A 17,427-nucleotide genomic window follows, 5' to 3' on the forward strand; every position below is an offset into this window, starting at 1 on the left:
GGAGGATGCTCAACCCTGCTCCTCCCATCACAGGACCATAATTATTTAAACAGGTGTGGTAGTAACAGTTGACATTGTATATGTGGTGGGGTGTTTTGGAAGAGGGCAGCAGTCTCCTTGCTGCATAATGAAATTCCATTCTCACCATAAGTCATCCAAAACCACTCCCAAAGCTGAGAGGAAAATGATGTGTGATGTGTAAAGTAATTTATGCCTTCAATTTCAGCTTTGTTCCATGGAGACAGTAACCACGCATTAAATTATTACAAGCTGCTTAACATAAATGACGGCAATCCTGCAAATGTACAACCATGCAGCAAAGCCAGATAATAATTCTTTAAACCAAGGAAGCGAGAGGGTGAGTTACATTCTACAGGCAGATCCCACCTCCATCCAGCAGTTCTAATTAAGCATGACATCCACAGACTGTATTTCAGCCTTGTTCCATGGAAACATTAGCTACACATTGAAGTATTCCAAGTTCCCCTTTTACAAATAACAGTAATCTTGCAAATTCAGAATAATGTGCAAAAAACATCCAATAGTCACATTCCCACAAAGACAGGACCCCATTTTATGTAGAACAACAGATTTTGCATTGGCAAATATTTTCTGGATAGAAGCACAGAACTGCAGTGTCTGGCATCTTTGACTTACTGTAATCCTCAGTGGTTTACCAGGATAAAAATATAGGAGGGACATGGCTCTTAACTTATTAGCACAAGAAACTTGGGCAATGTCAAAAATAATTGGAGGAGGCAAAATTAGGGCCAGATTTTAAATATTGTTTTTTATAAACTTAAAAAGTTGCTAGAACAGGTTTTGTTTTTGCATTCATTTTCTGAAGGATATGGACAGAGTCCAAAACTTAAATGCCTGTTATTGCATGTGGTAAAGTTGGCATGTTCTACAAACTCAGGGACAGCTGAAGACTAACTAGCCCCCAGCCATCAAAAATATATAGTTATCTGCCAGTAACAATAAACACACACACATGCCCACGCACAGACACACAGACACACACACACACACACACACACACACACACACACACACACACACACACACACACACACACACACACACACAAGTGTGTGTGTGTGTGTGGGTGTAAAACAGTTATCCACACCTCAATGGAACTCCAGAAGACAGGAAACGATTGATGGACTTAACACACTTTTAATGGAGTAAGAAAGCACACACATTAACGATACTCTTTGAAAATAAGTTTTCATCCTCAATTTCATCAGATACAATCGAAAAAGCTAAATTAACTGTCTTAAATACTTCAATTAAATACAAATTCACCAATAAAAACATAATATCCCTAAAATTGCCATTTCATAGACTTTACCCTCAATCCTTTCACCTCCACAAACATAAATAACTTCATTTAAAACAGCAATTCTACACTTTAAAAATTCTTTTAAATACAATTCAAAATGTAAAATGAATTTTATTACTGCTTGTATCTGTAAGTGTTAAAACATCTCTCCTTAAGGGTAATAAATCATAAAAATGCTTGCTGTATAAGTTTGTAAAATTTATAAAACACTATCTGTGCACTTTTTACTTGCTCCAGCATTCATAACTACTACACCTCCAAAACCATTATAAAATCGCATTACGCAGGGACTCAACAAAATAGAGTACTACATTTGAATAAACATTTGTAAGTATTATAACCTTGCTGCTCTCAGCTTTAAAACTGGGGCCAGGGACATGCCATCATTTAGTCCAGGGAACCTACTGGCTTCTAAAAAAATCTGCCAGTAAAGTTCCCTGCATTAAGTTCTGGTCTCCCACATGCCACCACTCATATCCCTTAGGATCTCCTCAAGTCCAAAAAAATCTAAACTTTCCTTTTCCACATTCAGAACTGTGCCTATATAGTGCATTGTTAATGTCTCTGTTACTAATGACATTCAAATGTTCATATACTCTCCTTTTCAGCATCCTCTCAGTTTTTCCTACTTAGAATGCCTTGCACTCACATAAGGGAAGATATACAACCCTGCTGGTCTCACGATTACTGTAGCTCTTTCCCATAAGGGTTCTATTTCTGGAATCCAGGTGGACTAGTTCCGTATTCATAATGAAAGGGCATTGGGCACATCTCCCACATTTGAATGCCCCTTTCTTGTTTCTAGTTCCACCCCCTTACAGTCATAATATCCTTCCAAAACATTTTTAATACTTGTTCCCTTCCAATAGACACATGTGAAAGTGGTTTTCAAATCTAATTTAAGATCACTAATTCTATTGAACCTAGTCCATTCCCTTTTAATGGTTCTACATACAGCATTGGCATCCCCACTAAAATCAGTGATGAAAGCCGAACCAAAATTCCTCTCATTCTTATTTTCTTTCACATTTAAATGGTCACCTACAGGGCTACTTTTGGGAATTCCCAAGATTGGGGCATATTTGCCTGTCCTCTCACTAGCCACCTGTTTTGCTTGGGTAATTAAAGTTTTAGGGTATTCATGTTCACAAAACATCCCATGTATCACCTCACATTCCTTTCTAAATTCTTCATCATTTGAAGTCATTCTACTAATTCTTACACACTGCTCTTTTATAATACCTGTCTTCTGGTGGAAAGGATGGGCACTAGGATAATGTAGAATAGAATTGGAATATGTCTTCTTCCTGTATACCCAGACTATACGGTAGCACCAGCTGCCACTGCCCACTAATATTTATCAGCTACTCAAAGGCCCTTAAAAGGGTGTCCAATTATTACTGTGCAATATTATTATCCAATTGCTTTGTACAATTTTACCAAAGGCATACATGTACTCTAAAGAGCTTAAACTATCTCTACAAAAACAGCTGCAGTTGAAAGGTTTTAAAATATTTAATAAATAATAAAGACGCAATACAATACTTTTTACTACACAGTGCCTGTTAAGAGTTCAGAGATCACATCGAAATACTTAAAATAATCTAGTAGTACAGTTTTGACATCACAAAAAAACACTTAGTCTAAACATTCTAGTTTCTAGCTATTTCTAAGAGAAAACACAAATCTAAGAAAAACTTACATATAGAGCAAAGGCAGAGTGCTAATGAGTTGGATGGTCAAGACAAAAATGCTCAATGCTCTCTGATTCTCTCTATTTTTAAAATCACATTCCTGGTTCACATTACATCATTTTTCACACTTCCCTGAGTTCCCAGACTAACAGAAACTACGTTTACATTCTTCACCTCTATGCAGAAACCAGAGCAATAAAAGATATTTATGCATGAAAATTCTGGCCATTAATTCTGGCCTTAAAACAATAGCAAGAATTCCTTCATCTAGACTGGCCGGAGCCGTGTTTACATCAAAGGGTCACAACATGCATTACGTGGTCAGTAGAGTGCACTGTTGTTACATTATTTTCCAGTTCCACATGTAACAGTATTTTTACCATTCAAAACAACAAGCATGTGGTTTGCATTAATATTTAGAGATGACAGAATTATCTCCAAAATTCTATTTGGCTAGGCTGGCAGCCTTCACCTATCTTCACCCAATCTTCACATATCCCCCCCCCCCCCCAAGAGAACTCAAGCTAGTTTTTGAAGTGGCCCTTGAGAAATGCTGATTGAGGGAGTTAGGTCTGAGTATACCTTACCCCGTTCCCTGTCTTGAGAGCCCATCTGCATTGGCATTGCTAATTCCACTGCAGTGTTGCACGGACATATATGCTTGCAACCCCAGGGTCCATCTTAGCAACTTGGCATTTTGCTGGCTGGCTCTGTTTAACCATGTTAGGGGGGTTGTGATCTGTCATAACAGTGAATTTCCTTCCATACAGATAAGGCTGAAGTTTCTGCAGTGCCCGCACTATGGCTAGACATTCCTTTTCTAAAGCTGCATAGCATTCCTCCCTGGGTTGGAGCATATGACTGAGATAAACCACTGGGTGCTGTTCCCCCTCTGAAGAAATCTGGCTAAGTAAACCCCCACCCCATGGTTCGAAGCATCCACCTGCACAACAAATTTTTTGCTGTAATCTGGACTGGCTAACACAGGGGGTCCTCCCAAAGCTTCTTTAAGCTTCCGGAATGCCTGCTCACATGCTGGGGTCCACACTACCTTATCTGGCCTGTTCGTCCTTGTCAAGTCTGTGAAGGAGCAGCTATTGTTCTATAACTGGGGACGAACATTCTGTAGTACCCTGCTGTCCCTAAAAATACCCTCACCTGCTTTTTGGTAACAGGTGCAGGCCATGTCTGAATGGCTTCCACTTTGGCAGTTTCTGGCCTTATCTTACCATTCCCCACTCTATGTCCTAGGTAGGAGACCTCTGCCATACCCACCTGACATTTGCTCGGCTTAATGGTCAACCCTGCCCTCTGTAGTCTGCCCAGCACCTCCCTGACATGCTGAAGGTGCTCTGGCCAGGAATGTCTGTAGATGGCAATATCATCTAGATAAGCAAGGGCAAACCCTCCTGCTCCTGCTAGGATATTATCCACCAGCCTCTGGGAAGTTGCTGTGGCATTCTTCATCCCTAAGGGCATCTTTGTGAACTCATACAAGCCAAAAGGAGTCACAAAGGCTGACTTCTCTCTAGCACTGGGAGTCCAGGGCACCTGCCAGTAACCCTTGGTAAGATCAATGGTTGTAAGATACTTAGCCCCACCCAGCTGCTCTAGAACCACATCTGTCCAAGGCATGGGGTAAGCATCTGACTCTGTGCGACTATTTAATTTCCTGTAATCCACACAGAACCTGGTGCTGCCATCCTTCTTTGGCACCAGCACCATTGGGGAGGCCCAGGGACTGTTGGACTCTTGAATCACTCCTAGTTCCACCATCTCCTGTACCTCCTCCCTCAGAGTCCATTTGACTCTCTCAGGCACTCTATAAGGAGTCTGCCTAATAGGCCTTTGGGGTCCTGTATCCACCTGGTGCTGCCCCGGGTGGATGCACCCTGGTTTCCCAGTGAACGTGCCCCAGATTCCTGCAACACTGCATGGATTTCTGAAACCTGGGTAGGAGATAGCTGCTGGGACATTGCTACCCCTTCCACTGAGGTGTCAGCCCGAGCCTCACTAAGGAGATCAGTCCCCAGATCTCCCTCAGACTCCCTGTATAATCCACTGCAGATGCTCAGCACAAGGGCCTCCATATCATGGTAAGGTTTCATCATCTTAACATGGTACAATTTGTGCCCCTGCCTTCTGCCTAGCAGTTCCACCATGTAATTAACATCACTTACCTTTCTTACCACCTTGTAGGGTCCCTCCCAAGTTGCTTGCAGCTTGTTGTGTCTGACAGGAATGAGAACCATTACCTGCTGCTCCACAGCATACACACTAGCTCGAGCATTCCTGTCATACCGCACCTTTTTCTGTTGTTGGGCTTCTGCTAGATTCTCCTGGGCCAAGCCCATGGGTTCCCTGAGCCTTGTCCTGAGGTTTAGGATGTATGCCACAACAGACTCCTTGTGAGACTCACAGTCACCTTCCCACTCATCTCAAATTAAATCTAGAGGTCCCCTCACCCTATGCCCATACAGCAACTCAAAGGGTGAAAAACCTGTGGAACCTCTCTGTAAGCAAACAGCAGATGGGGCAAATATTTGTCCCACTCCCTCTTAAACTGATCTGCAAATGCTCATAGCATGGACTTGATTGTAGAGTTTAACCTCTCAACCAGGCCATTAGTCTGGGGATGGTAGGGGGTGGTCTTCATGTGCTTCACCCCACAGTATTTCCACAGACAAGCCAGCAGGTCTGACATGAAACTGGCACCTCTGTCAGTCAGGATTTCTTTTGGGAAACCTACCCTGCTGAAAATCTCTGACAAAACATTTGTCATCTCTGCCTCAATGGAGGACAAAGCCACTGCCTCAGGGTATCATGTAGCATAATCCACTACCACTAGGATATACTTTTTCCCTGTGGAACATGGGGTACCCAGATGACCCACAATATCCATAGCTACCCTCTGAAATGGCTCCTCAATCACAGGCAAAGGCATCAAAGGAGCTCTCACCTTATCTCCTGCTTTGCCTACTTTTTGGCACTGCTCACAGGTCCTGCAGTACCCTGTTACATCTCTGGAAATTCCAGACCAATAGAAGTTCTGCATAATAGGCCTCTTTGTACATTTTATGCCCATATGACCTGCAAAGGGAATATCATGGGCTATGGATAGAAGCGCCAGATGATAGGCTCTAGGCACTACCAACTGCTGTACTCTCTCACCTTCTAGCCCTCCCTCAGGGGTCCACTCTCTGTATAGTAACCCTTTGTCCCAGTATACAGATTCCCCCTTTCCTTGAGAATCAGGTGCCTCCCTAGCTACCTGCCTCAGGCCTTGCATTGTAGGGTCTGAGAGCTGAGCCTGTCTCAACTCTCTCCTTGTAACCCTTCCCAGCTCCTCTTCCACAGGAAGTCTAGCATCGTCTGACAGTGGTGCCTCACTGTCAGCATGGGTACTACTACTCACCTCTACCTTTGCAGTCACTCTGTCCAAAGGGCCATCAGTACCACCAAGCAGATGTGGCTCACCTTCAGTCTCACTGCTACAGGGTAGCTCCCTCCCTGAAGTAACCACCTCACCAGTCCTGGCTGCAAGTATGCAGTCTGTCTGGGTCTCCCCCAGGCTAACAGACCCACATGCTTGTATCCTAGCCTGACTGCGTGTAACTGCATAAACACATGGTACTGCCACATCCAAATCCTTCCCTATCTAGACATCTGCAGGATGGCTGAGTTCAGTACCCCTGTTGTCTCAAGACAACCTGCTATTGGCATTCTGTCTTTCCCACTTACTGGCTCCCTCACCTTTTGTTCCCCACCTTGCCTCTGTGGACACCTGTATGCCACATGGACCCACTGGTTGCATTCAAAACATTTAATCCTAGCTCCTGGACGTGTACCTGGACTAGTGGCTTCCTCTGCTACTGGCAGATTCTGTTGGGGCAGTCTGCACTGCCCACCATGGGTTCCTTTAGACCCATAAGCAGTACTGGGGGTTCCTTTCCTGTGCAGGGCTGGCCTGCTTGCCAGATATAGGTCTCCCTTCTTCCCCAACTCATCTGAAGTAGCACATTGTCTATCAGCTAACCAGATCTTCTTTCCTCAGGCAAAGTGCTAAGGGCTTGTTCCCTCACCAAAAGGTCTGCTAGCCCTTCAAAAGTGGTGACCTGACATCCACTCACCCACCTATGGAAATAAGTGCTCAGTTCAGCAACATATTCATGCACACTTTCATCTGCCTTGCGTTTATGCTCAAGAAACTTTTTGCTATATGTTTCAGGTATTAGCATAAACAATTCTAACAAGTGATTTTTAACAGCAGTATAATCAAAACATGCAACGTCAGACATTTTTGACAAAACAGTTACAGCTTTATCATGGAGTAAGAGGGTCAGGAACTGTACCCAGAGCCTTTGGTCAACACTATATTGCTTGCATACCCTCTCAAACATATGAATGAAACTATCAAACGTATCCCCCTCTTTAAACTGCGTTAGAAATTTACTGACCTTTTGTGCTTCTGGGGTCCAGTTACTCCCTTCTCCATTACCTCCATGACTCTGGCAAAGAGTCAGCATTTTCCTCTAATGCCTCCTCTACCGCTCCTTTTCCTCAGCTTCTATCTCCAAATGCCTGGCTTCCAACTCAAGTCTCTTTAGCTCCAGATGTTTTTTTAACTCCTCTTCAGAAAAGTTGAGCTGTCTTTTCTTTGAGGGTATTATATCTCCACTGCCAGTCAGATTGTCCTCCTGGTTGCTGTTTTCTGATGCAGCTGTAAACAAGGCTGCAATCAGGTCTGCCTTAGTCAGGTTTCCATGCACCAGTCCCCTAGCCTCGCACATCTCTGCCAGCTGGCTCCTTCTCAGCTTTCCATACTCCTCTGCTGACATGCTGCCTTGTCACCCTAACTAAGCTAACAAAAGAAATAAAACAATTGTGATCTGAAGTCTGAGTATTCACTGTGTGGCTGATTTAGAGTACAAAACACCATCAAAGCTCACTGTACACAAGCTACAGGAATTCACTCTACCCACACAACTACAAGCCAATTAGTATTTGACAACAAATTAATATGTGGTGTGGATATCCCACCACTGCCAAACAATTATATGTGATGCCCGTGCCCTGGCCCAGCAATCAAGGAGCCTCAATCCTCACTACTAACACCAGTGAGGGGCGTCTCATATAGGAGGAAAGGATAACAAATACACACAGTAAAGTGCAATTTCCCTTAAGAGCACGCAGAGATCACAGTCAGTCCAGGGCTGGTCACTCCCATGCTCTCCAGGTCCCCAATAAGACTCCCCACTGGCACAGCTATAGGGTCCAGGTCTCAGCCTAGTGGGCAAGCTAAAACCTCCAGCACCCTCTCTGTACAACCAGTCTTCATGTCCCTGCCCAAGTAGCTGACACACACACACACACACACACACACACACACACACACACACACACACACACACACACACACACACACACACACACACACACCTTGAGAAGAGTTTATATAACCACACAGACACTCCTGGGGAAGGCTGACACAGGCTCTCCAGCTGTATCCGTTTTTCCCAGACTATACGGTAGTACTAGCTGCCACCACCCAATAATATTTATCAGCTACTCAAAGGCCTTTAAAATGATGTCTGATTATTACTGTGCAATGTTATTATCCAATTGGTTGTATAGCCCAGGGATAAAGCTATTAGAGTACCTTTGTACAATTTTACCAAAGGCATACAAGTACTCTAAAGACCTTAAACTATCTCTACAAAAACTGACAGCTGAAAGGTTTTAAAATATTTAATAAATAATAAAAACACAAGACAATACTTTTTACTACACAGTGCTAGTCAAGAGTTCAGAGATCACAGAGAAATACTTAAAATAATCCAGTAGTACAGTTCTGACATCACAGAAAAACACTTAGTCTAAACTTTCTAGTTTCTAGCTATTTCTAAGAGAAAACACAAACCTAAGATAAACATACATATAGAGCAAAGGCAGAGTGCTGATGAGTTGGATGGTCAAGACAAAAATGCTTAATTCTTTCCTAGTCTCTCTGTTTTTAAAATCACATTCCTGGTTCACATTACATCATTCTTCACACTTCCCTGGGTTCCCAGGCTAACAGAAACTACATTTACATTCTTCACCTCTGGGCAGAAATCAGAGCAATAAAGGACATTTATGCATGCAAATTCTGGCCATTAACTCTTACTTTAAAACAATAGCAAGAATTCCTTCATATAGACTGGCCGGAGCCATGTTTACATCAAAGGGTCACACCATGCTTTACTTGGTCAGTAGAGTGCATTGTTGTTACATTATTTTCCAGTTCCACATGTAACAGTATTTTTAACATTTAAGACAACAAGCCTGCGGTTTACATTAATATTTAGAGATGACAGAGTTATCTCCAAAATTCTATCTGGCTGGGCTGGCAGCCTTCACCTATCTTCACCCAATCTTCACAAGTGTTCCAACATTTTTGCCTCATACATCACATTATTCATTAAAACAATCTCTCCCCCCTTGTCAGGGCTCATAACTCTTAGTTGCTGGTTATTCTTCAACTCAACCAAAGTTTTCATTTCCACCTGAGTCAAGTTAGAGGAAAACCTATTCTTACTCATCATTGCTCTGAGTTCATGTTCAATGGAATTTTCTAGGTCTTTCAACTGGGGATGTAGGGGTGGGTTGTAGATACTTCTTTTTTGTAAACTCGTGCCACTATCCCTCATTCCCAGTCTCTCAACAAAGACCAATTGAAAGTTAATTTTTCTCAAGAACAGTTTAACATCAATAATTGTCTTATTCAAGTCACATTTTCTGATCGGAACAAAATTCAACCCCTTAGAAAGGAGTTGAAAGTGTCGTGTTTCCACTTCCACTTCACTGTAGTTGAAAATATTAAATCCTTGGTAGGAATTTTTCAAACCGTCCTTCACAATACCAGAATTCAACCTATGTTCACTCAAAATCTCCCCATGCCTCTCCCCTTTCTCTCATCCCATTGCTGGTATACAGCTTGTAAGTTCTGTATCCTTTCTGACCTCCAGATGGGGAGGATATGCTAAAGGGTCATTCAGTGGTGGGGGTAATCATAGGTACTAAGAACATTTTCCTCTGTATTCATATCATGAATATTTTCCTGTTCCTCCATTTCTCCCCCCAAGGGGCTCAAGTTCTTCCCAGAAAAATGGTTGTTGACGAACCTAGGTCTAGGGTAGTGACTCTTTTGTGAGTATTCCTGCCTATCTCTGTCCATCTTACTTTTTTTCCGCATGTATATTTGCTTACATTTATTGTCAATCTGTCCCCTTAATTCAAAATATTTCTTTTTGTGTTCATCAACAGTAAAAAGCAAGTAATTCACAACACTTTAATTAATATTTTCAATATTTTTTGTTTCCTGTCCTCTGGAGTTCCATTGAGGTGTGGATAACTGTTGTTTAAGCTGCAAATGCCCCTTTTTCTCCTTTATTGTGGTTACTCTGTGTGTGTGTGTGTGTGTGTATGTGTGTGTGTGTGTGTGTGTGTGTGTGTGTGTGTGTGTGTGTGTGTACTTATTTCATATTCCTGCCAGTCTTCTCTTTGTATCAGACACTCACTTTTGAATTGTTTTGATTTATTCCTCTGTCCCCCCTATGACCTACCAGATTCATTGTCTTTGGAAGTCATGGGCAGTAGGAGGCCAACAAACAGAAAGGCAATAATACAGGACTTCCTTGCTAGGGCACCTATCTCTCTGCTCCAGCATGGGTGCTTTTATGGTATTTATTTATTTCTGTATTTATTTATTTATGTGTGTATGTATTTATTATTGTTATAATAAAGAAATCAGTTATTTACTACAAATAAATAAATACATAGCAAAAAGGCACCCCTGATAGAGCGGCACCCTAAGCAGATGCCTAGTTCGCCTATACCTTAGGTTGGCTATGGTGACTGCATCGAGAAAATCATTCTCTGCTTGAATTAAATTATTAATCTCTGGCATCCACCCTGTTTGGAAGAAGTGACATTGCTTATAAAAATAAGTGATAACTGTGCTTGTGACTACTGTGGACAGTTGACAAACAAATAAACACAGTGGGTTGCCATGGGTATATAGACAAATACAGCCTGTAGTAGATATAAACACAGGATGTGCCATACATATGCTGTGGGCAAATGGGTTCTCCACTGATACTTCAGACAACTGGTAGTAACAGGCATGTGAACATATACAGCTGTGGTAGCCGCCACAAAGCCCACATGTGCATACTGATGAAGGGTGGCCATTCACACACACACATCCTGGGTGAGCGTCTTCTAGGACGTACTGAAAAAGCAGGACACACCACGCCAAGCATGGAAACAACCACAAAATAAAAAAAAATGAATAACAGGATTGCTACTGAATACAAGGCTTAATAAAAATAGATTAAGCACTTTCATCTTACAAACCAGACTTTATCAGAATCAAATAGATTAGTTGCACTTCCCTTTTTAAAGCCGCATTGTCACGTAACCCTTCCTTAAAGAGACAACAACCTTTTCATGAAACACCTTATAAAACACTCCATACAACACTGTTAAAACCTAATGCAAAAGAATCTATTCAAAATCTAACATACAATACAAAATAAGTAAATTAAAACTCTATACTTGCAATGATTTTAATTTAAGAATACTCGTAACAGAGAAATAATCATTATGTCCTGCCATTTTTTCAGCATTAGTAATCGATGCCATTTTAATTCACATTTTTTCAGGACTTCTTTCCAGGGAACCCATTTCATATTTGGCTCAACTTTTTGAAGGACCTGGAAAACAAATTCAAGATCTGAGTAATTATTAATATGTCTAAATAATGTATTAGATGTATTTTTGTTTCTAACATCATACTCATGCTTATAGATCCTGATTCTGAGATAGCATTATGTTTTCCCTTTGTAAAATGCTGTACATTTCTCACAGATAGCCACATACACTACACCTTTGATTCCACAATTAAAATGTCAATCCATTCCCGTAACCCACCTACCATTAATGTAAATATTTTCTCCCTCTTTTATAAAACAACATTCCTTGCAATTCCCACACTTGTAAGTAATGATTTTTGTTTTAGTCCCAGTAGTACCCCTTTCCTTATTTTCCATGAATTTTTTTAAATGAATACCCTTCCTGTAAATACACATTCTTTTTCCTCCTAATACTGTGAACATATGATGCACTTTAAAATTTTTCCAGTTAGGGAAAATGATGTCCCTAATAGACCCACTATCCACAAAATATGTATGAAACACAGTACGGGAAAAAATCTTTTCCTTTCCTGTCATTATTTTCACTTTGCTCAATGCTCAAATCCAAAATAGGAAAATATGTGCCTTTTTTCCATTTTTTAGCTACTTTGTCCTGAATGCAATGGAAAAAGGTAATAGGGTATCCTCTCTTTTCAAACATATTATCCAAAATACCAATTTCCTGCAAATCTAGCTGTTCACTGCAGACCATTCACTAATCTCACCATTTTCCCCTTTACCAGGGCTTGTTTTTGAAAATAAGGATGGCAACTACTGTAGTGTATTAGGGAATTAGACTCGGTGGGTTTTTGATAAATATTAAAAACAAACTTGTTGGAACAGCTGCCCTTAATAATAGTAACATCCAAGTAACATGGCTTATCATAAGTTACGTTGTAGGTAAACTCCAAAAAGGACACAGTTCTTTTAACATAAACAGTGAATTCTTCCAACTCATTTCACAACCAAAAAAATACATATAACGTCCTAAAACCTGTTATATAAACCTCACTTATTAATAAAAGTAGAATTCCATATAACATAACTGTAGTAAAATTCCATTGGCAACTGATGATCACATATCCTAACACCTTGCACCCAGGATGGCTGCGTCCTTTGCCATGCCATTGCTATGCTTCTGCTCAGGTTCCACATATGTCTACGAATCACTCCATTCTGATGGAGTGCAAATAGATCATACCATGCAGTTTTTTTTTTTTGCCCCATGTGTAGGATGTATCATATTAATGGACTTATGCAGGCTGCCTGCACATCGATACAAGTTGTGTTTCAGCGCCCCACTAGACTGTACTGCTTGCAATTTAGAATTTGCATTTGCAGTGTGACTTGAAATTCTTCCTGAGAACTGCTTGTGCTAATGCCCCATGAACAGTGCCTACCTGGTGTGAAAAAGAGCACATCATGGACTCCCTAGCAAGTATACAACTCATTTGTGATCACCTCACACAAGTACAATCACAAATGAGCAAAAACTCTCAAATACAAACATAATTTGGGTGTAAAAAGGACAAGAAAATAGTGTTTTTGTAGGGGGCAACCCCCAGCACAATCTGACTGAGGGAATATACACCTCTACACACCCCAGTTACTTAGCTATAACTACTCTGAGAGCACAGCATCACAGAAGAAGGGTAAATTGTCAGTTTAATGGAAATTCATTCTTCCATTCTTCCAGCCAAAATAACTAATGTTTTGACTACAAGCTTGCTATCCCAAATCCTGCCCTTTCTCATGCACATCCAGTTCCAGGAGCTGCTGCTGGGACCATGTTTTGGTTCATTTAGAAAGTTGGATGCATGGTATGACATGTTTGAGGCCACTGGCATCTGTTAGACTGGGGATCAATAGAGGCACCAATATGATGAACAGTGATGGCATTGCCCTGGAGATCTCTGGCAATGAGAAACAGTGATTAGGCAAGGATGGCCTAAACTGTATAGTATTTGGCACAGGTAATGTTTTGCATATTATAATTTTAAAATGTGTTGTCATTGTCATTCAGTACAATGTTTTTAATAAAGACTTTTTCTGACAGATACCAGGACATAAAATATGAGCAACTGTGTGGGATTATATCTGTGCAGTGGGTGTTAGCCAATATAATCTTGGATTTTTTGTACTTTGCACACATGTGCATGCCTCACCTGCATTTGTGTTTCTCTTTCAGCATGAGCAGAGCGAGATGTTAACAATGTTGGCTGCTGCTGCTAGAGGCAGGAGAGACTTTTGGCACAGAGATATTAATTTTAGCATGATCAGCTGACCTGCAGCATAATATATGTATATATGGTACCATTTGTAGGAGTTCGTCACTGATGGTATCCTTCCCATTCTCCCTCCAGTAGGTCATGACAATGCCAGTGGGATACAAGCACATTATACATCACCTGCCCCTGCCTTTGCTGTGGCTGTGATGGATGATAGGCAGGGAGTGCTTCACTGAATGGAATTCTGACTTCTTTTCAGAAGGTGTCCCAGTGCAATTATCTACTGCATCTCAGTCAGTGCTAAAGCTGATAGGTGGGGAGGCAGGTGACAGATCACTGGCCCATTGAGTAGCCAGCACACATATCACCTTTTGTAATTAATTATGGATTCAATCATCTGGCAACTCCATCACATCAAGTCAACAGAAAAGGATGTGACCCTTTCCTTGAGCCACCCTAACTCATCCACTGGATTCCAGTGATATTCATTTAGTCAGGTCAGTGGATAAAATCCTGCCCTACTCCACCCTATTCCAAATCAAGTATACCCTATGAATGTTGTTCCCCGCCCTATCCCTTGTACATTGTCTAGCCCTCCATATCAACATTCGGCTGTCCTTTGTTTGTTACTGTCCTGCTCATATGTCCCCCTCCCAGCATCTCCATATCTAGTCATGTTTGTCTGTACTGTATGGTGTGCTTTTGTTTGACCCTGCTCTCTACCTTTCCCTACATTTCCTCACCCCTATTTCCCTCTTGCCATTCCCTCATTCCTTCTCCCTCTCCATATATACATAAAATGGGAGCCCTGTTTTAACAAAAAATATACTATACCTCCCAACATCTGTTTATTCCTTTATGCTTCCCTTGTGTTGCTATGTTCCTTCATTTCCTACTTTCCTATACGCCCCACTCCTTGTTCTTTATGAGACCAACAGGTGTACAGCTGATTGGACATCACACCACAGGTGTTCACAGTGTACTGTATCTCAGTGTTCTGCAGAGCTTTCCAGCACTCTGTTGTGTTATATGCCACCTTGTACTAACTGCTGCTTTGCTATGGCAGTCTTTCAGGATTTGCACTATTCATCACCTATCCATTGTCTTGTTGTTCTGCATACCTATTTTTCAGCTTGGCTGACGTGATCTGGAATGTTTCCTGTGCTGCTCTACTTTCCACAACAGAACAGCGCTAAGTGCTCAGTCATGCAATGTGTCCTGTTTGGTTATTGAAAGTATTATTTCCACCCTTGTGTACCATCACTATGCTGTACAGCCCTTGCTTTTACATGCAGTGCATTTTGCTGAATCCCCACTTTAATGGCAGTGTTAGAGCTCAAACGATCTGACACTCTAGCATGTAACTAGTCTTTATTGCTTCATTTAGAGTGTAGACCATTGCAATTTTGTACTTCAAGTGCATTGATTATTTATTCTTTTCATTAGGATAGAAATACACTGTCAGATACAGAGGACTTTTTCTGTCAACATTCATGTATGATACCACTACTGAATTTTAGGTTTTGCTTCAAGCTATCTTCAATCCATGTCTACTGATGCAACAGTTTCATTATCAGCTATTGTCTAAATAGATCAGTGCAATGTATTTCTTAAAACAGCTGATGCAACATGAAACTCTTATCTGTGAAATGTCATGTAGGCAAGGACTAAATGCATCAGAATTAGACCATTATGTCTGACCTCACCCTAGAGAGGTACAAGTAACATGAATTCTGTGATAATGTAGTGTACAAGTACTCATCACTTAAGTTTGCAAATACTTAGGCACTCACAGCACAAGCACATGACTACATCTTTGTGCTTTTCAGCACTTAAGGGCTATCATTTGCAAGTAAGTAGCTTTAACTAAATTGTGTGCCAGTCAGTAAGCTTCCTTTTTGCTCCTGCTCCCTTTCCCTACATTTCCTTCCTCTCTTTCTATCTCACCAATCCCTCATCTCTTCTCTCTCCACATATATAAAATGGGATCTCTCTCTTGACAAAAAATGTACATCACTCCCACCACCTGCTTATTCCTTTATGTTTCTATGTTCCTCCATTTCCTGCTTTAATAAACTCTGCCCTAACCATGTGTTTATGGGAAATAATGGTCACAAAAACACTCACACACTTTCATATTCAGTTAGATCTATAGAGTTTTCAGTTCATTTAGCAGCCAAGGTAAATCAATGAAATTAATTAAATGACTCTGCTTGCAAGTAAATAGCATTAACTATAATGTGGACCAATCACTGATCTTCTGTGTGTCTTGTGTTATAAGAGGAGGAAGTCACTTTAAATACAGCCTACACTAATCAAGCATTCATGGGAACTGACACACAAAATGATGCTTATATTGCACATCCAGGTACTAAATAGTTCCTGCATTTCACTCAGGAATCATTGCAAATCAGTAAAAATCATTAAATACTAGGCAAACCTGGAAATGTGCTACATTCTGTTAAGTACTTGGCAAAAAAAAAATAGTTATATTCAAATTAAACTTCTAAGGCAGTCTTTATGGTTTAGCTTAACAGTTTAATTCTGAAACATTTATTCCTTTCCTAGGTGAAACCTGCCAGCTCAGAACGTAGTAATTGCTCTGTTGTTTAAGTACATTATTTCTTCAGTTTAGACAACAGCTGCTACTGAAACTGTTACAAGTTGTATGTGTTCAAGATGGTTGTAGGACCCTGACAGATGTCTGACTTGTCCCCCCTCCTGTTTGTGATTTCTCTTTTCCCATTCATGATTTTCATGGAGCTGAGGTTTGAAAAGTATCCAGATTTGTCCTGCTGGTCTCAGGAGACTATGATTTCTGCTGTCCATAGGACAGGTTCACTACTAAGTATGAGGCAGATGGGATGAGAAACACTTGTATGGACATGGTTCTCTTCCGGAAAAAGAGCAGATTGCTCTGTGCATGTGATGGGTGGGGGCAGCTAACTGAAGTGAAGAAGTTTAATTATCATGAGGTCTTATTCATGAGTACTGCTAGAGGGGATTAGGAGATTTACCTGCAAATGGATGCTGCTGGCATTGTACCAGACTATGATGGTGAACCATGAATTCCTGGGTGAAGCTCTCAGTTTACTAGTTCCAACTTTCATTTATAGTCATGAACTTTGGGGAGTGACTTAAAGGATAAGATCATGGATGCCAACAGTAGGAATGAGGCTCCTTGCATGGCTGCTTTGCTCACTCTTTGTGACACAGTCAATAGCATGGCAATCTGTGGGGATCTTGGAGTAGACCAAAGGAGGTGAGCTTGTATGGGCACCTAATGAGGATGCCACCTGGCTGGTAAGTTTAACAGGCAGTGTCTACTGTGGAGGGGGCCCTTGGTGCATGTAGGACACACTGCAAAATTATAAGTTTGAGCTGGCCTGGAAATTTCTAGGCATACCCCCTACCTCCCGAAATGA

Source organism: Protopterus annectens, chromosome 10.part0, assembly GCF_019279795.1.
Source record: "Protopterus annectens isolate FY-2018-M chromosome 10.part0, PAN1.0, whole genome shotgun sequence".
Taxonomy (NCBI): Eukaryota; Metazoa; Chordata; order Ceratodontiformes; family Protopteridae; genus Protopterus; species Protopterus annectens.